General features: G+C 37.6%; 1 protein-coding gene and 1 long non-coding RNA gene across 3 annotated transcripts in view; one reads left to right on the top strand and one right to left on the bottom strand.

Annotated features, from left to right (window-relative positions):
- Positions 1-17,937, bottom strand: part of C8H2orf88 (chromosome 8 C2orf88 homolog) — a 120,363-nt gene that overhangs the window by 74,119 nt on the left and 28,307 nt on the right. The window lies entirely within an intron of this gene.
- Positions 7,996-10,102, top strand: LOC134737467 (uncharacterized). Its single transcript, XR_010122396.1, has 3 exons — positions 7,996-8,109; positions 9,142-9,226; positions 10,031-10,102. It is a non-coding gene; the product is annotated as an uncharacterized lncRNA (long non-coding RNA).

Raw genomic sequence — 17,937 nt, 5'->3', positions numbered from 1 at the left:
TGCTTATTACTTTATTAAATTGACTCACTTTATTTTGTATAAACTTAAATTTTATATCTGTGAATTCTCAGGTTGATGGGTTTCATTATATTGTTTTATTATATATATTGACTGTAAAAGTAAAACCTCCTTGAACCACATAAAACCATCTCAGGTACTATCAGCACTGTACATACCATGATTTGGGAAACATTGTTTAAGGCCATCTGGGACTGTTGGTGGAATGGCCAGAGAAAGGAGAAATAAAAAAGATAAGAAACAAAAATGATGTTGATATAAGTTTACAAAAATATAACTCAATTTAAAAAATAACTTCAATGGTAGTAAACATTGCCTTCTTGGTATGGTTTGACTCAGATTTAGATTAACACATTATTCATGTTCTAATATAATACTTGAATATAATTTCCTCCCACAGATCTCGAGTGGCTAGTAAACTTTATGGTGTTTTTTCACATATATTTTTATTTTGTAGTAGTATAAAAGCTACATTTAGACAGCTTTAGTATTTGCCATGTGTCTCAAATATGCACAAGTACTCAGCTTCTCCAAGATATATTATCCATAAATCCATTATTCACTTCTCAATATCCCATTTACTTATTGCTCTTGGTGGTCATTTGGGGATATGCAGTTGGAGGAGGAAAAACTGTGTGGGTGGAAATGGGCTTCCCAAGATCCTAGAAAGCTAGAGTCAGGACACCATTCACCGATATATGAGTATTCATTCTGCTTTTTCCTCTGAATAAGTTTTCTGCCAAGTTTGGCTTGAGAACCAGAGTTCCAGATGTCTTACTTTTTTTTCCAGTAAGGGTACATATTGCTTAAGTTCTTTCTAAGTAGTAATTTACATCCTTGGTATAAAAAAGTATAAGACAAAATTAAGCTTTCCAGATCTGGAAAGACTTACTTTGTGTAGCTATATATCCCTTAAGAGTGCTACACCTTGTTTACAGCTCTATATCCCTCTTTGGGCGCTCTGGTGGCCAAGGGAAGCTGCACTGAAATATGCTGAAGATGTGGCCAGCTGGCTTCCACTAAGCTTGTCTGTCCTTAGCCAAGTACATCAGAAACTTGAGGAGAGTATGTGTGTATATCTTCTTTCCCAACATCTATAGTCTATTTAAACTTATAAAGTTGAGAGAGAGAGAGAACATGACAAGTCTTTTGATGTCTTTTATTTATGCCAATCATTTAAGTAAAAACCATCTTCACTTTTTTTTTTTACTTTTTCCTGTCACTCTTGCCCCTCCCCAAATCTGTAATTTTGTGGGTCAAAATCTATTTGCTTTATGTTTTCTTACCTAAAGTCCTAATAATGTGCTCTTAAACAATTATGTATTCAAGAGTTATTGTAGATAAGTAAATTAATCACCAACTGAAGATTTTATTTTTATAGAACATAAAATAAAACAGCATTTCTTACATTTCTTTTATATGTATTTAGAATGCAAGGTAAAGCTCTTTAAGACCTGAAAAATAAATTCTGTAGGTTTATCTCATATGAGAATCATGGCACTACTCAAGGATTAAGCTTTTTTTCTTCTGAAGGATATTGTAAAGGATACTTTCAGATAACTATGCTATCTTATACATATTTACACAACACAATTTTCTGTTAAGAAAATTGTACCTATATAGTGATAATTTCTAGTACACAATATACCTTTTTTTTTTTTTTTTTTTTTGAGATGGACTCTCACTCTGTTGCCAGGCTGGACTGCAGTGGCTCAATCTCAGCTCACTGCAACCTCCACCTCCAGGATTCAAGCAATTCCCCTGCCTCAGCCTCCTGAGTAGCTGGGACTACAGGTGTGCTCTACCACGCCCGGCTAATTTTTTGTATTTTAGTAGAGACAGGATTTCATCGTGGTGGCCAGGATGGTCTCAATCTTCTGACCTCATGATCTGCCCACCTCAGCCTCCCAAAGTGCTGGGATTACAGGTGTGAGCCACCGTGCCCAGCCTATACTCTCATTTTTAATACATTACTTCTGTGATAATTAATAAATCTGAATTATTAAAAACATTATTGTTTTTAAAAAGGTTTTAAGGGTCATTAAAAGTATCTCATGCCATGCATTTTTATAGCTTTATATAAGTAATCTGTTGAAAATCTATACCTCTGGGAATTGCCATGCTGTTTTATGAATTTGCCTCCTCCTTCCAAAACCTAATTAGGTATGGTGGGGAAGCATTTATTTTGTTCCCCTCAGTATTACATTCATGACTCTATAGAAAGGCATTTTGCTCCATTAACTTTTATTTCACTAGAAACTGCCTCTAGGTGCCATGTTATCCATCATGATCTTTGTGTGACAGATTTCCCAACGAAGATCCCAGACTGTTTTTCATAGACGGAGTTGTAGGAAAAGAGAAAGCACTTCAGACAATTCACTATTCCAGCATTGATTTTTGCATTGATTACAGAGTGACTGGTTTCTTGGTTTGCCTTATTTAGATCAAATCCAAAATCAAGTGAAAAAATCTATACTTTGTAGAAAACTGTTCTAAAGACGAATGGAGATCCAAAACAGTTTCATTGGATTATATCACTGGATATAATCTCTGAATTACATACAGGGCATCTGTATCAGCGTTCTCCACTGAGACAGAACCAATAGGACATAGACACAGTCATGCACCATGTAACTATGTTTCAGTCAACAACGAACTGTATATACGAGGGTCCCATATGATTGTCTGCAGCTGAAACATTCCTATCACCTAGGGATGTCATTGCAGCCATGCTAATGTCATAGTACAATGCACAACTCACATGTTTGTGGTGGTGCTGGTGTAAACAAACTTTCTACACTGACTTTTTATCATTACTTTAGAGTGTACTCCTTATACTTCCAAAAAAAAGAAGTTAATTGTAAAACAGCCTCCAGAAGGTCCTTCAGGAGGTATTCCAGAAGCAGGCATGTTGTCAGAGGAGATGACAGCTCCATGTGTGTTACTGCCCCTCAAAAACTTCCAGGAGGACAAGATATGGAGGTGGAAACAATGATATTGATGATTCTGACCCTGTGTAGGCCTAGGTTAATGTGTGTGTTTTTGTCTTAGATTTTAACAAAAAAGTTTAAAAGTAAAAAATAAAAAATTTAGAAAAAAGTTTATAGAGTAAGGGCATAAAGAAAAAATATTTTTGTACAGATGTATAATATATTTATGTTTTAAGCTAAGAATTATTACAAAAGAGTAGAAAAATCTTTAAAAATTAAAAAGTTTTAATAAAGTAAGAAAGTTACGGTAAGCTAAAAGACAGGGTCTCTGTCACCCAGGCTAGAGTGCAGTGGTTTGATCATAGCTTACTGCAGCCTTGAACTGCTGGGCTCAAGTGATCCTCCCATTTCAGACTTCTGAGTAGCTGGGGCTACAGGTGTGCATGAGCATGCCTGGCTAATTTTCTTATTTTTTGTAGAGATAGTGTTTTACTATGTTGCCCGGGCTGGTCTTGCACTCCTGCCATTTTAAAATCTTCTATGCTGTAGTTTTACAGTACCTTTTGTATATTTAGATATACACATACTTACCGCTGCATTACAGTGGCCTATAGCATTCAGTACAGTAACATGCTGTACAGGTTTGTAGACTAGAAGTTATAAGCTATACCATATAGCCTAGGTGTGCAGTAGGCTACACCATCTAGGTTTGTGTAAGTTATACTTTCTCATGTTTGCAAAGCAATGAAATTGCCTACCAATGCATTTCTCAGAACATACATCTGTTGTTAGATGACACATGACTGCATAGATATGAGAGGGGACTTATCAGGGGAATTGGCTCACACTATTATGGTGGTTGAGAAGTCCCATGACAGGCCATCTGCAATCTGGAGACCCTGAGATGCCGGTAGCATGGCTCATAGTCTGAAAGCCTCAGAACCAGGGCAGCCGATCATGTAACTCTCAGTATGAGGCAGAAGACCTAAGAACCAGGGAGGCTGCTGGTGTAAATTCTTGAGTCCAACAGACTTGAGTCCAGAAATCCCTGGAGTTCTGTTGTCCAAGGTAGGAGATTAGTGTATCCCAGCTCCAGGAGATAGAGCAATACATCCATCATTTCTGTTTTTGTTCTCATGAGGTCCCCAACTGATTGGATGGTGGCCACTCACATTGAGGGTGGATCTTCTCCACCTACACGCACTCAGACTCACACGCTAATCTCCTCTGGAAACACCCTCTTAGACACAACCAAAAATAATGCTTTACCAGGTTTCTAGATTTTTCTTAATCCAGGTTAGTTGGCTCCTAAAATTAGCCATCACAGCATCATTTCACTGACAGGGGTGGGCTTTCTGTAGTCAATTTACTGTGGTGAGTCTTGCAATCCCGAGCTATCAGCGAAGCTATGGATTCACATCTTCAAAACTAGAAGCATATACATTTGAGATAATTTGACATTTTCTGAAAATGCACTTAAATTAAATGTGGAAGACCTGACGTGGAGAAAGAATTTAAAAGCTAATAATATTATTTTTGATAATCCTTATGAAAGCACAGGACTGATTTTACAGCACACAGAATAACCAACCTTCACACCTAAATATCAAGCTTTGCCAGGGAAAAAGATTTGGAAGGAGGAAACAAACAAATCACAGGTAGTTTTGCAGGTAAAATAAAACTATATAAAAGAAAGTTAACATAAGCTAATTAAAAATCAGAGTGCTAAGGAGCAAGGATGATTTGACAATAAAAATCAAGAAACACTGAACAAATTCTTAAATATATGCTTAAAAAGAATTGATGAGAAAATGAGAAAAATGAAGATACAAGTAGATTTAAAAACTCAGAATAAGTTATATAACAATTAAAATATTCAAGTTCTTATGCTATATTTCTTGAATATTCCATATTTAGTGTGTGTGGGGGCTCGTGCCAGTAATCCCAGTGCTTTGGGAGGCTGAGGCAGGAGGATCACTTGAGGCCAGGAGTTTAAGACCAGCTTGGGCAGCACAGCGAGATCTTGTCTCTACAAAAAAATGTTTTTAATTAGCCAGGCATGGTGGTATATGCCTATAGTCCCAGCTACTCAGGAGGCCAAAGTAGGAGGATAGCATGAGCCCAAGTGTTCAAGGTTACAGTGAACTATGATCATGCCACTGCACTCCAGCCTGGGTGACAGAGCAAGTCCTTGCCTCTAACAAAAAAAAAAAAAGAAAAAAAAGAGAGAGAGAGAGGTGATCATCATTAAAAGAACAAAGCCTAAGCATTACCATGTCAATAATATTTTCCATATTAATACAATGCAATGTGAAACTGTAATAAATATAGTTTCTAATAAGCGTTTGTAAGGAATAAAGGCTACATTACACAGTAAAAATCCAAGCACTATTGTGCAGTCAAAGAATGAGAATGACATTTAGAATCATCTTGGAATCCTCACACATGAAAAACTTACTGGAATTAAAGAAGAGTATGATCTGAATTGCCTTAATTACAAAAATAAAAGGAAACCGAAGTCTGCCCTAAAGTGAAACTGATTAAACAAATAAACTAAGTTAGTGCAACCAGTGTGAGAAGATAAACTACAGTGGTTTTGACAAGGTCTTCATCTTTAAAGAGACAAAGAAACTGACATAAGTGAGCAGAAGCTTCAGATAAAGTAGAAAATACATAAAATTAACAGCCTCAAGGATCTGGTAACAGCCATCCTTTCCCCATTTTTAGCCCTGCTCCACCATGATTTCAGATCAGTCTTCACAAGGGCACAATGGACTTCTGCCTGTTCATTCTCATCTTGAATTCAAATGCCCCTATTATCAATGGCCTACAATGAATGCAGTCACTTTTTTTTCAGTCACAAACTCACCACTAGGTTGCAGTCTTAGCTCAACTGCTTCTTTCAAAATATCGACAAGTACTTTGCCATTTTATTGGTTAAATGATTTTTACTTCTCCCTTAAGACAAAAGCTGATACAAGCCATAATCAGTTTATCAATCAGTTCAGTAACCTGCCTAGATTCCAGTAACAGATATATTGTTTTTCAAGAGCATTAAAACTCACTAATTCCCTCTCAAAGAAGTTGTCATTCATTAGCAAAACACATTGTCACTTAGTTAAAAAAAAAAAAACAACACAAAAACAAAAAATCCCGTGGGTATTTGAAGCCTCTAGTTTCAATATAGGACCAACCTCTAAGTAATAAGTACATACTTACTGCTGTCTGTTTCCATTGCTTTTCTTGGGTCCTAAAATTTCCACGTAAGAATCAGTCTTGCTGAGCTGATTCCTTTGAAAAGTCTACCTGTCTATAATCATTATGGTACTTCCATTAGTAGTTTCCCAAATGAGCTTCATGTAATATTAATTCCTTAATCCCCAAAAGCATACTTTAAAGGAACTTGGCACTTTTTATTTTTAAAGGGAAAACCCAGAGATAGATGAAAATAAAATAAGGAAATGAAACAACATCATATTTATAATTCATTTGAATACTTTTCTAATGGAAGTGCCCATAAATGTGGTGTTTCCATTCTATGAATGACTCATAAGTTTTGTGACTATTTTGGAGGGGGTAGATAGCTATCAAAAATTGTTCTGAAGAAAATAATAGACCAGGCCTGGTGGCTCACACTTGTAATCCCAGCACTTTGGGAGGCCAAGGCAGGAGGATCACTTGAGCCCAGGTGTTTATGACCAGCCTGGGCAACATAGAGAGACCCTGTCCTTACAAAAAATTAAAAAATTAGCTGGGTGTGGTGGCACATGCCTATAGTCCCAGCTACTTGGGAGGCTGGGGTGGGAGGATCACTTGAGCCTAAGAAGTCAAGGCTGCAGTGAGCCATGATACACCACTGCACTCCAGCCTGGGTGACATTTCAAAACCCTGTCAAGAAAAAAAAAAAAGAAAAAAAAAAAAGACTTAGATTTTTAGCTTGGAATACACTTTTAAAAAAATTTCCAACATTAATAATCTATCAAATTTTAATTATAAAATAGGTCATACGTAATCACACGAACTCCCCCAAATTCCTAAAAGAATAAGCAGCTGGTAATAGTCACATAAAATAGAGAACACTCATTAAGAACCTAGTACATGTCAGATCTCATAGTTGGTGTTGACATGCACTACTTCTTTTAATCTGCCCAATAATCCTGTAAGGTAAATTCCTTTATCATCCAAGCAATCTCTGCCTTGCATGGAAGTGTGGGACTTTAAAAATGACTGTGCTATACCTGAAACTGTGCCAAGAGAGCTTAATAATCAAAGGTAAAAATTACAGTTGTTCTACAACTTCAAAAAATTCTGTCAAAACTTTAAAAATTTTCCTACTGCTGATTATAAATATATAGGGAAATTAAAAATTTATAAAAGCAAATAAGTTAGCATACTGTAACTTTAAGCATCAAAAACATAGAGAATTAAAGTGATTTATTTCTTCAAAAATAATCGAGAGTAGTTTGAGTGGTTCCAGACTTGTTCCTCCTGTCATGTAACACAATATAGAGCCCGTGTCTTTTCTATGCCTTGGCAAATTGTTATACTCCTTTCTAAGTTTGTATCAGCATTAATTTTATCCTTTATGCTTTCAGTGTCATCAAATATCTCTAAGACTGCCTTTAATGTGAAGTTTTCTTGCCAGCACCACTTCCTCTGAGACAGGTGCCCCCCCAACCTTTTTGGCCCCAGGGACTGGTTTCATGGAAGACAATTTTTCCATGAAAAATTGGGGCAGCGGGGTGGTTAGTTTCGGGATGAAACTCTTACACCTCAGATGATCAGGAGATTCTCATAAGGTGCACGAAATCTAGGTCCCTCCCATAAGCAGTTCACAGTAGGGTTTGCCCTCGTATGAGAATCTAATGCTGCAGCTGATCTGACAGGAAGTAGAGCTCAGGCTGTAAACAAACTTGCCCGCTGCTCACCTCCTCTTGTGTGGCCTGTTCATCAGGGATATTGGTCTAAAATTCCCTTTTTTTGTTGTGTCTCTGCCAGGCTTTGGTATCAGGAATGATGCTGGCCTCATTAAATGTGTTAGGGAGGATTCCCTCCTTTTCTATTGATTGGAATAGTTTCAGAAGGAATGGTACCAGCTCCTCCTTGTACCTCTGGTAGAATTCGGCTGTGAATCTGTCTGGTCCTGGACTCTTTTTGGTTGGTAAGCTATTGATTATTGCCTCAATTTCAGAGCCTGTTATTGGTCTAGTAAGAGATTCAACTTCTTCCTGGTTTAGTCTTGGGAGGGTGTATGTGTCCAGGAATTTATCCATTTCATCTAGATTTTCTAGTTTATTAGCATAGAGGTGTTTACAGTATTCTCTGATGGTAGTTTGTATTTCTGTGGGATTGGTGGTGATATCACCTTTATCATTTTTTATTGCATCTATTTGATTCTTTTTTCTTCTTTATTAGTCTTGCTAGTGGTCTATCAATTTTGTCTATCTTTTCAAAACACCAGCTTTTCCTAATCCAAAAGTACCAGCAGCCTACGTTAGCAACCAAACAAAAAGGGGACCTTCCCAGCCTAGAAAGGAGACAGCGAGTGTAGCACATTCGTTGTGGATCCAAAGAGTCTGTCTTCCCATATGCCTTCAGATTCTACAAGCCATACACTTCTCTCCTCATATATCTGGTTTTCTTCGGGGAGCAAGAGGCTAGATAAGAGACAGTATTTTATGCAAGAGAAGTTTATTGCTATCTAAAAGAATTATTTAAAATATTGGATAGAACTTTAGATTGGATTGGGCATTGTTATTTTTGTTTTGTTCTTCTAAGCAGTGGGTGATGGGCATTGGGAAGACCAGACTAACTACAAAGTAAAGAAGCTACAAATTATCTGCACACTTAAATTATTATGTTACAATTACAATATGTTAACATGTATTGTGAAACTCTAAGAATGAAAGACTGTATGTGAAGCATTTCCACATGAATTTAAACACAGAACCCTACTTACCTTTTTTTCTTCCTTCAAGAATAATGAAAGCTAACCTTATTGTATACTACTATTTGCCAGGGTCTATATTAATTAAAAATATTTCACAATAACATTATAGGATAACACTAAGTTAGAATCTATTTTCATTCCCATTGTAGCCTAGGAAATTTGCAGTGAGGCTCATGAAGATTTCAGTCTCAGGGGTTCTTACTTGCACAGGCCCTTTTATAATTTTGTATTTTTCTCTTTAAGAAAGCCACTATAGTTCAGCTCCACCACACCTTGCCACCTGACTGCTGCCTACATGATGTGGAAGGTCTACAACAGAGCTTAGCTGGTAAAGAAAAATACCAAGGAGAAAAAATCTGTATTAGCCACTTAGATTTTAGAGATCAGAAAACTGAGATCTAGAGAGATTAAGTAACTCATTCAAAGTCATACCATTAGTGAGTCTCATGAGCTGGGATGTGAACCCTGGCCATCTGACACTATACCTTCATACCATTAATCATTAGGCTATACTGCCTCTCTTCAGCTGGATCTATTATTTCCATAGTAAGCTAGTTTTTTAATTCATTTAGTAGAGTAGGGTGATGGGTCTTGGGGAAAAAGTATGAATCTGCCTAAATACATTCCTAGAAAGTTGAATAGCCATACAAGAGTTTAAGAATAAATCAAAACCAGTTCTGGGCCAGATGGGAAACTAAGACCAGGCTGCCAGCTCCTGACTCACATCCAACTCTGGGCACACCAGAAGAGAGAAATGGAAATTTATGAAACCCAGAGCCATGCTCAGCAGTGAAAGCAAACCCTGTGAGTGGTCCTTAGGAATTAAAAGGTAGTCCCAATGTAGAGAGAAAATGGTGGTGAGGATGGAGGGGAGGGCTAGCAGGCTACAACTGGGATATGGATTGAGGTAGAAAATGTGCTATAGTTTTAACTGTATCCCCAAAAAGGCATGTGTTGGAAGTTTAATCCCCAATGCTACAGTGTTGGGAGATGGGACTAGTGGGAAGCATTTAGGTTTATGAGAGCTCCACCCTCATGAATGGATAAATGATGACTATAAAAGGGATTGAGGCTGTGAGTTCAATCTCTTACTCTCTCACATGCACTCTCTTGCCCCTTTGTTTTCTGGCAGGGAATGACGCAAGAAGGCCCTCACCAGATGCAGTTCCTTGATCTTGAACTTTCTCACCTCCAGAACCATGAGCCCATAAATTTCTGTTCATTATAAATTACTTGGTCTCAGGTATTTTTTAATATAAACACAAAATGAACTAAGAGTGCTAATGGCATATTGTTATTTTTCCCTTTTTTTCCTGTGGTATCACAATACTGGAGGTACAATCAGAATCAGTCAAGCTGTGGCCAGAGTGAGAATATACCTCTTCTATTTAATGTTGAAAGTTTGACAAGAGCTTGCAGGTTTGCATAGAAATTATAGCTGTGCAAAACAGGGCATTTGGTATGCATCAACATGTACACATACACATGCATATAGTGCATGAGTATGAACTTCCTAGAACATTGCCCGTTACTTTCATCTCATGAAGATGGAAAGCAAGAGTATCAACTGGGGGTAGCCATGTGAAAATAGGATAGAGCCTGGATCTAGCTGGAGTGAGGAGTCAGAAGAGGTAGTGCCCATTAGGCCCCTGACCATTTCTCCTATTCCTCCCCTCATTCTCTGACCAGGAAAGGACATCACAAAGAAAGACATTGTTCTGGGACATGAACAGTGTCTCTAGTGGAGGGACTGAGAATATCCCAAGGGAGAAGTAGACCCTTGAAAGGGAAAATAGGAAATAATGGAATCCAGATTAAAATATATACTTCTTGCCTTGCCTCTCCTTCCCTCTCCTTTCTACTTCTCCTTCTCTCTCTATCTCTCTCTCTGTCTCTCTCTCTCTCCCCCCCACACACACACACTCACACACATACACACACACACTCTCTCTCCCTCTTTCTCTTCTCGTGCCCCCCATAAGCCAAAGCCTAGGCTTTTGTTCCAGGTAAATGTCATTAACCAAGGGAGTAGATTATGCCAAGGAATAAAGATGATCCTAAGGTGAAAAACAATTAGATCTCTAAGAAACATGAGCATTTTGAAATGAAGATGACAAATTACAACAAAATTTAACAATATCAAAGACTAAAAGAAAATTCTAAAAGCTTCCAGAGACGAAAAGAAGGTAACAATTTCAAAAAGATCACATTAAAAAAATACAAATTAGGCTTTAGACTTTTGAATAGCAACACTGGTTAGAAGATAATTATATTTGCAAAGTTTGGAAGGAAAATACATTTACTCTTAAAAACTTTCTTTTCGGCTGGGCGCAGTGGCTCAAGCCTGTAATCTCAGCACTTTGGGAGGCCGAGGTGGGTGGATCAAGAGGTCAGGAGATTGAGACCATCCTGGCTAACATGGCGAAACCCCGTCTCTACTAAAAGTACAAAAAAATTAGCCAGGCATGGTGGCGGGTGCCTGTAGTCCCAGCTACTCGGAAGGCTGAGGCAGGAGAATGGCGTGAATCCAGGAGGTAAAGCTTGCAGTGAGCTGAGACCACGCCACTGGACTTCCCCCTGGGCAACAGAGCGAGACTCCGTCTCAAAAACAAACAAACAAACAAAAAAAATACTTTCTTTTCTAGCTAAACTATAATTTAAGTGTGAGGAGAAATAAATTTCAGAAAATGTATTATACATCCCTTTTGAAATAACTATTATAGGCCATTCTGCAGGAAAAAGAGAAATGAATCCAGGAGTAGGCAGTGAGATATGATAAGTATGAATGAGTAAAGAATTACAGACTTTCTTATTGTCTAAATGAGAAATTACTACAAATAAACCCACTCAATCTTTATGAATCCAGAATTAAAATGCTAAATGACACAAACAGGAACTTGGGGCATATGGATATAGATCAAAGTATGATAAGAACCAGTGAAGCTCATTGATTTGTTTGCGGAAAAGACTGAGATATCAATAAGCCTTAGCTATTTTCCCTACTCTTAGGTGGTATAACCTAAGAGTAACCACCAGAAGCATAAAAGTAAAATAAGAGTAACTTTCAGAACAACAGAAACAAATTGATTATCCAATAGATGGTAGGAGAGGAAAAAAAGAAACAAAACACAGGAAGAAAGCAGTGTCTTATCCTAGCTTCCTTTAAAAAGAGAGCCTGAATCAAAGTCTTGTACGCAGGCAGATTACTTTGTAAACGTATCTCAAAGAACAGGGGTACGGGACTGGGAAGAGTGAAACAGGGAAGGAAAGCCAATTTATGGGTGCTTCAAGTTGATTACCATAGTGGACAAACTAGGACTCCATCCACCAGGGAGGGACTTCTGAGGAGTCATGCAGAATGCACTCCAGAATTGTCTACTCCTGGGATAGAAAAGAGGAATATTTATCTTCTAGCTCCTATACCTCATTGATTAACGGTTATCCATGGGTTTTAATTCCTCTGCACTTCTTGGTTTATCCATATGTCATAAGGATGAGAGGTTCTTGCAGGTATGCCAGGTAGTGGTGATAAAGAAGCTCTGAAGTAGAAATCTAGAGATCTATAGTGCAGTTGAGACAATATGCTGTCTGGAGTAAAATGATGACCCAAAAGATGACAGCAATAATTATAATGCTGTTAATGGGCTCAACTGATCATACTGTTAAATGCAGTACTATGTTAAACTTTGAAGAATGCATACAAAAATATTAACACACATACACACACATAAATATATGTTGAGTGTCTTTTTTGAAACTCTTGCCCATTGTATTAGATTGACCCTGTCTCAGTTACTGATTAAAGAGATAACAAATTAAGGAGAACATCATGAGGAAAATTTCAAAAGACTTCAAACTAAATGAAAACGCTGACCAAGAGAAAAAGGAAGGAAGGTGTGAATAAACAATATAACGCACAAAAAAGTGAAAATAGCTGAAAGACTTACAGATTTTCTTAAATTATGAGAGGATACCCTGAATTTTAAGTTAGTAAATTTGAAAAAAAAAATTGATGAAACAGAAACAAGTTTTAGGAAAAAATAAAATTTCTAAATTTCTAAATTTCCCAAGGTGAAAGAAAACTTGAATAGACTAACGGAACCAAGAAAATCTGGCCGGTTATTTAATAATAAAAAAAAAAGACCTGCTAAAATTGGCCAAGTCTAGACTGTTTTACAGTTTTCCCAATTAGGGGAAAGGTACTCAATTCATTTTATAGTGCTAGTATAGTCTTCACACTAAACCTGATAAAGATAAGAGAAGAAAAGAAATTATGGGCAATTTCGCATATAAGCATAGATGCAAAAGTCCTAAAAATATTAACTGAATCCAAAATGCTATAAATAATAATAACAATAACACCACATCATGATCAAGTATGGTTAAAATCAGAAAGGCCAGATCTAAAGGAGGAAAGTCATTTGACCAACTCAACAGATGTAGAAAAAGAATTTGATAACGTTCAACAACTAATGTAATAAAAAGCTTATAAGAAAATTAAAAATGGAAGGGAATTCCCTTACTTTGATAGTTATCTATCAAAAACCTATTAAAATCATATTAATAGAAAAACTTTAGAAGCATTCCCTTTACATTCAGCATTTGGGAATAAGACAGGTACTTATTTTTGATACAGAATCCTGTAGGTCCTGGCCAACAAAAGACAAGCCTGAAACTAAGTAAATACAAAGAAATAAGAAGTAGATATGAGATCAACATATAAGAATCTATAGTGTTCCTCTTTCTGACAATTAGAAAATAAGATATCACTTACAACTGTAACAAAAACATTAACAAGTCTCCCTACATAGATCAACAATAAATAAATGTAAAATTCTATTAAAGGTTACAAATAAGGTCAATATAAATGGAGGGATATACCATGTTCTCATGCAGAAGTGGGAAGAAAATACTTTTTTATAAATCTAGCAATATGAAAAAATTTTAAAACATGATGTTGATCCTGGCTAACATGGTGAAACTCCATCTCTACTAAAAACACAAAAAATTAGCCGGGTGTGGTGGCGCGTGCCTGTAGTCCCAGCTACTTAGGAGGCTGAGTCAGGAGAATGGCGTGAACCCAGGAGGCAGAGCTTGCAGTGAGCTGAGATCGTGCCACTGCACTCCAGCCTGGGCGACAGAGCAAGACTCCATCTTGAAAAAAAAAAACAAAAACATGATGTTGAATAAAATAATAAGCAGAAACAAAGTATATAATGTGTGTAAAATTTAAAACAAACACAAAAAACAACTGTTTTTAGGTTTTGTGTGTGTGTATATGTGCACATTCTGGTATGAACTCTGCTTCTTTCCCCCCTCAACCCCAGGATATAGATCCTGAGAACTCTGCCTCTTGATATCTCTCTCTTTCTTTCTCTGTCTCTCTATCTGTCTGTCTATCTAATTTTAAGGCAGGGAGGCTTATTACTGCCTGCATAAGTGCCTTAAATGGTAACCTAGGCTGGTCCTGGAAGACTTAATCTCTCAAAATACCTAGCTCAGTTTATCTAAGGTTGAAAGAGATTATGCTGGCATATTCATTAGGTTAGAATGATAATAAAAATCCTCCCAATGCGTTTACAGTGTAATATCATACCTCTACTTAGGTTTATTAATGTAATATCACTTGATGGCTAATGGACACTGGGCACTCTAAGGCTCAGTCTTCTATTTGAGATGATGTACCACTCAGTAATTTGATTACTGAGTCTAAGTATTGGGACTCAGCCATGAGAAGGAATCTGATTTCATTTCTGGGGTGGAAAGAAGCAAAGCAACAGATATGTTCAACACAAGTTTTGTTTTGTTTTCAAAGTAGGCATTTTCGTGTGACATCTGGGTCACCTGGTAGATCCTATGCCTTTGTCAACTAGTAACCTCCTTGCTGCTAGCAATCCCCTTGCTATGCCCATGTATGCGTCAGGGCTTTCCCTGTGCTCTGGGGGGGCTCTGTGCTCTCCCAGAAGCCTAAATCACCTGCCCTTGGCACGAAATTAGAATCACTGCTTTCCAATTCTCTACCAATTCCCTTTAGAAAGATTAAGAGTCATAAAGAAATAGTTCTGATCTTGCACTCTGTTTTTAAGCTTCTGAGTGCTTTGAGATTAGCACCTGGGGCACAGTGAAAGCTCTCTGCCCTACAATGACAGCGCCCTACATTATTCGTCTCCTCCTTATGGTAGACTTAGAGCGTGTAATAGAGACGAAGGACATTCTCAGAGATGGGCAACACGGCATCGGAAAGTGCCAGCATATATTAACAGCTATAAGACATGGCCAGAAGCATTTCATTCTCCAACTTTATCTTCCTATGGATCACTGGTTACAACTTCTAGATCACTCTTGAGACAAGGTAAATCTGTGATAATAAATAGTGATGTTATTTAAGCGACATAATTGTCCTATGTAAGAGAAGGAAATAAATGGCTAAGTTTTCTTACTATTCTGTTATCCATAACTGAATTTATTCAATAATATTATTATTTATTCTCTTTATTGTAACACTGGTTTCAACTTATATCTGAGCAGAATCTGGGCTAACTCCAGGATTAGTTATTAGGAAAGAGTCTTTAAAGAAAAACATGCTTAATTCACTTCCTGATACACAAGGGAAAACAGTATTACAATAGAATGCAAAGACCACTGTTTTGTATGGCCCTGGAAAACAATGCTCTTTATTCTCTGTGAAAATTTGAATACAGTTGATGTAATGGGGAGGCTTGGCAGTTTTTGAGATGATTCACCATCTCATACTGTGATATTTTATCTGAAATGTTTTCATAAAGGTAGTTTTCAACTTACTGCAATATAGCTTTACATTCCTTGGCTAAATATACCCTCTGTGACATTACGAAGCAGCATGTTTCACTGAGTAATCCAGACATCCTGATGTTGAACTATTACATTTTGTTGTGATTTTCTCTAGTCTCATCTACACCAGGACTAGTGTTTTCAAAATGTGGTTCTTGACCCATCAGGATCAATGTCATCTGGGAACTTGTTAAAAATACAAACTCTCTCATCCTACCCCAGACCTACTGAATCAGAAGCTCTGGAGCTGGGGTTCAGCGATTTCTATTTTGTAAACATTCCAGGTGATCCTGATGCATACTAAAGTTTGAAAGCTACTGCCCTAGGCCAATCATACCTTGAATTGTGGCACCTAATAGCACCATGGATATCTAAGTGAACCAGATTTTCTGATGTTGGATTATTTCATTTTGTTATGTGAGCCCTGTTTCCCTAGGGCTCACAGGGCAAGTCCACACTCTGAAGTTATAGGTTTCTTTAGAAGAAAACGGACAGTACCATTTTAAGGGCTTTAGAAAGAAGCAGATCCTGAGATATGCAATAGCAACCAAGACGCCTTAGCTTGCAGGTGAGTGGGGATTATTTCCTTCTCTCTGGACTTGATGATTATTTAGGTCTTGAGGAGTGGAGGGAAAGTCCTCTTCCTGCTTAGGAAGAGTGACCAAGTCGGCAAAAGTCCCCCTCCCAAGAGGCAGGCGTATGGTGGAGCAACATCCTCAGCAGAGGATCTGCTGGAGTTCTGGAGTTCTGAAAGACACTGTCTACCCCATGCGGAGGGATTGCATGAGGCCACTGTCAGCGGAGGGGGCAAAATGGAGGTCTGATTAGGAAGGTGTCTGTGTGACAGTTCTCTTTACTGTCAGGAAAAAAAAAAGCTGAGAAAATATAGAGGCTAAAGGCAGGTTGGTGGCTGCAGGCATTGTAATGTTGATATCATAAATAAATGTTGGACCCACAGACTGGTGAAACCTAGATATACTGTTTACACCTGCTGAAATGCTTCATTAACACAAATTCTTTCACTTGTAGTTTGTTGACCTATAATTCTAACTCTTGATTGCCTAGAGTTGGAATTATAGCTTACAACATGCCTATCTTTTCTGTTGGCCCTGGCATAACATATGCAAAATCAATGAGAATTGAAAGGCAGAAAATACAATATCACAGTTAAGTCAAGGATACTATGAAAACATCTCTTATTAATACACATTCTTCCTTCATTTCTCCCACAATATTATAAACCAACACCTATGAAATAATCAGAGCCAAAGAAAGCAGAAATCTCACACAAGAATTTTGCCAACCTATGAAGTCTTTGACTTTTCTTTTAAGTTAGTCTTCTGTTTAAGGTTTTTTAGAGAAAATATTTTCTCCTATATCTTGAAATGAGGCCTTTATGGAATTTTACTAAGAATTCCAGAAGTTCAAAAAAAAACAAACAAACAAACCACAAACAGGCAAAATAGCCTCTACTACCAGCTCTATCACTTCCTTTCCATTCTAACTTCTTAATCTCCCATTCTCCTTCTGATTCCAATAGACCACTCTTAGAGATTTATTATGGATTTCATATCCAGGCTGCCAAGATGAAGATCTTATCTGAGACCTTCTCATACTCATTGCCCCTGAATCCAGTCATTTAAATCACTTGAGCATTCTTTCAGGAGATATCCATATTCTACAGGGAGAATCTGCCATTTAAGCACCAAGGATAATTCCCAGGCAAATCATAGACAATAGCTTGTGGTCTTTGCAAACATTTATAAGAAATTTTTGGCTGGGCATAGTGGCTCACGCCCATAATCCCAGCATTTTGGGAGGCTGAGGCAGGCAGATCACCTGAAGTCAGGAGTGTGAGACCAGCCTGGCCAACATGGCAAAAGCCCGTCTCTACTAAAAATATAAAAATTAGCCGGGCATGTTGGTGCATGCTTGTAATCCCAGCTACTCAAGAGGCTGAGGCAGGAGAATCACTTGAACCTGGGAGGTGGAGGTTGCAGTGGGCCAAGATCGTGCCATTGCACTCCAGGCTGGGGACAGAGTGAGACTCTGTTTCAAAAAATAACAACAACAACAACAACAACAACAACAAAAACAGATTTTTTTTACAATAATAAATTTAACAACCTTTATATAACTAGAAATGATTGCATTGGTTTATTATCTTTTTGAGTTTCCTTATGTAAAATTTGGACAACTTCTTAAATTTCTACAAGGACAAGAAATTGT

This window comes from Symphalangus syndactylus, chromosome 8 (genome assembly GCF_028878055.3).
Source record: "Symphalangus syndactylus isolate Jambi chromosome 8, NHGRI_mSymSyn1-v2.1_pri, whole genome shotgun sequence".
Taxonomy (NCBI): domain Eukaryota; kingdom Metazoa; phylum Chordata; class Mammalia; order Primates; family Hylobatidae; genus Symphalangus; species Symphalangus syndactylus.
Note: the sequence above shows the minus strand (reverse complement) of the source record. Positions and strands in the feature narration are given on the sequence as shown.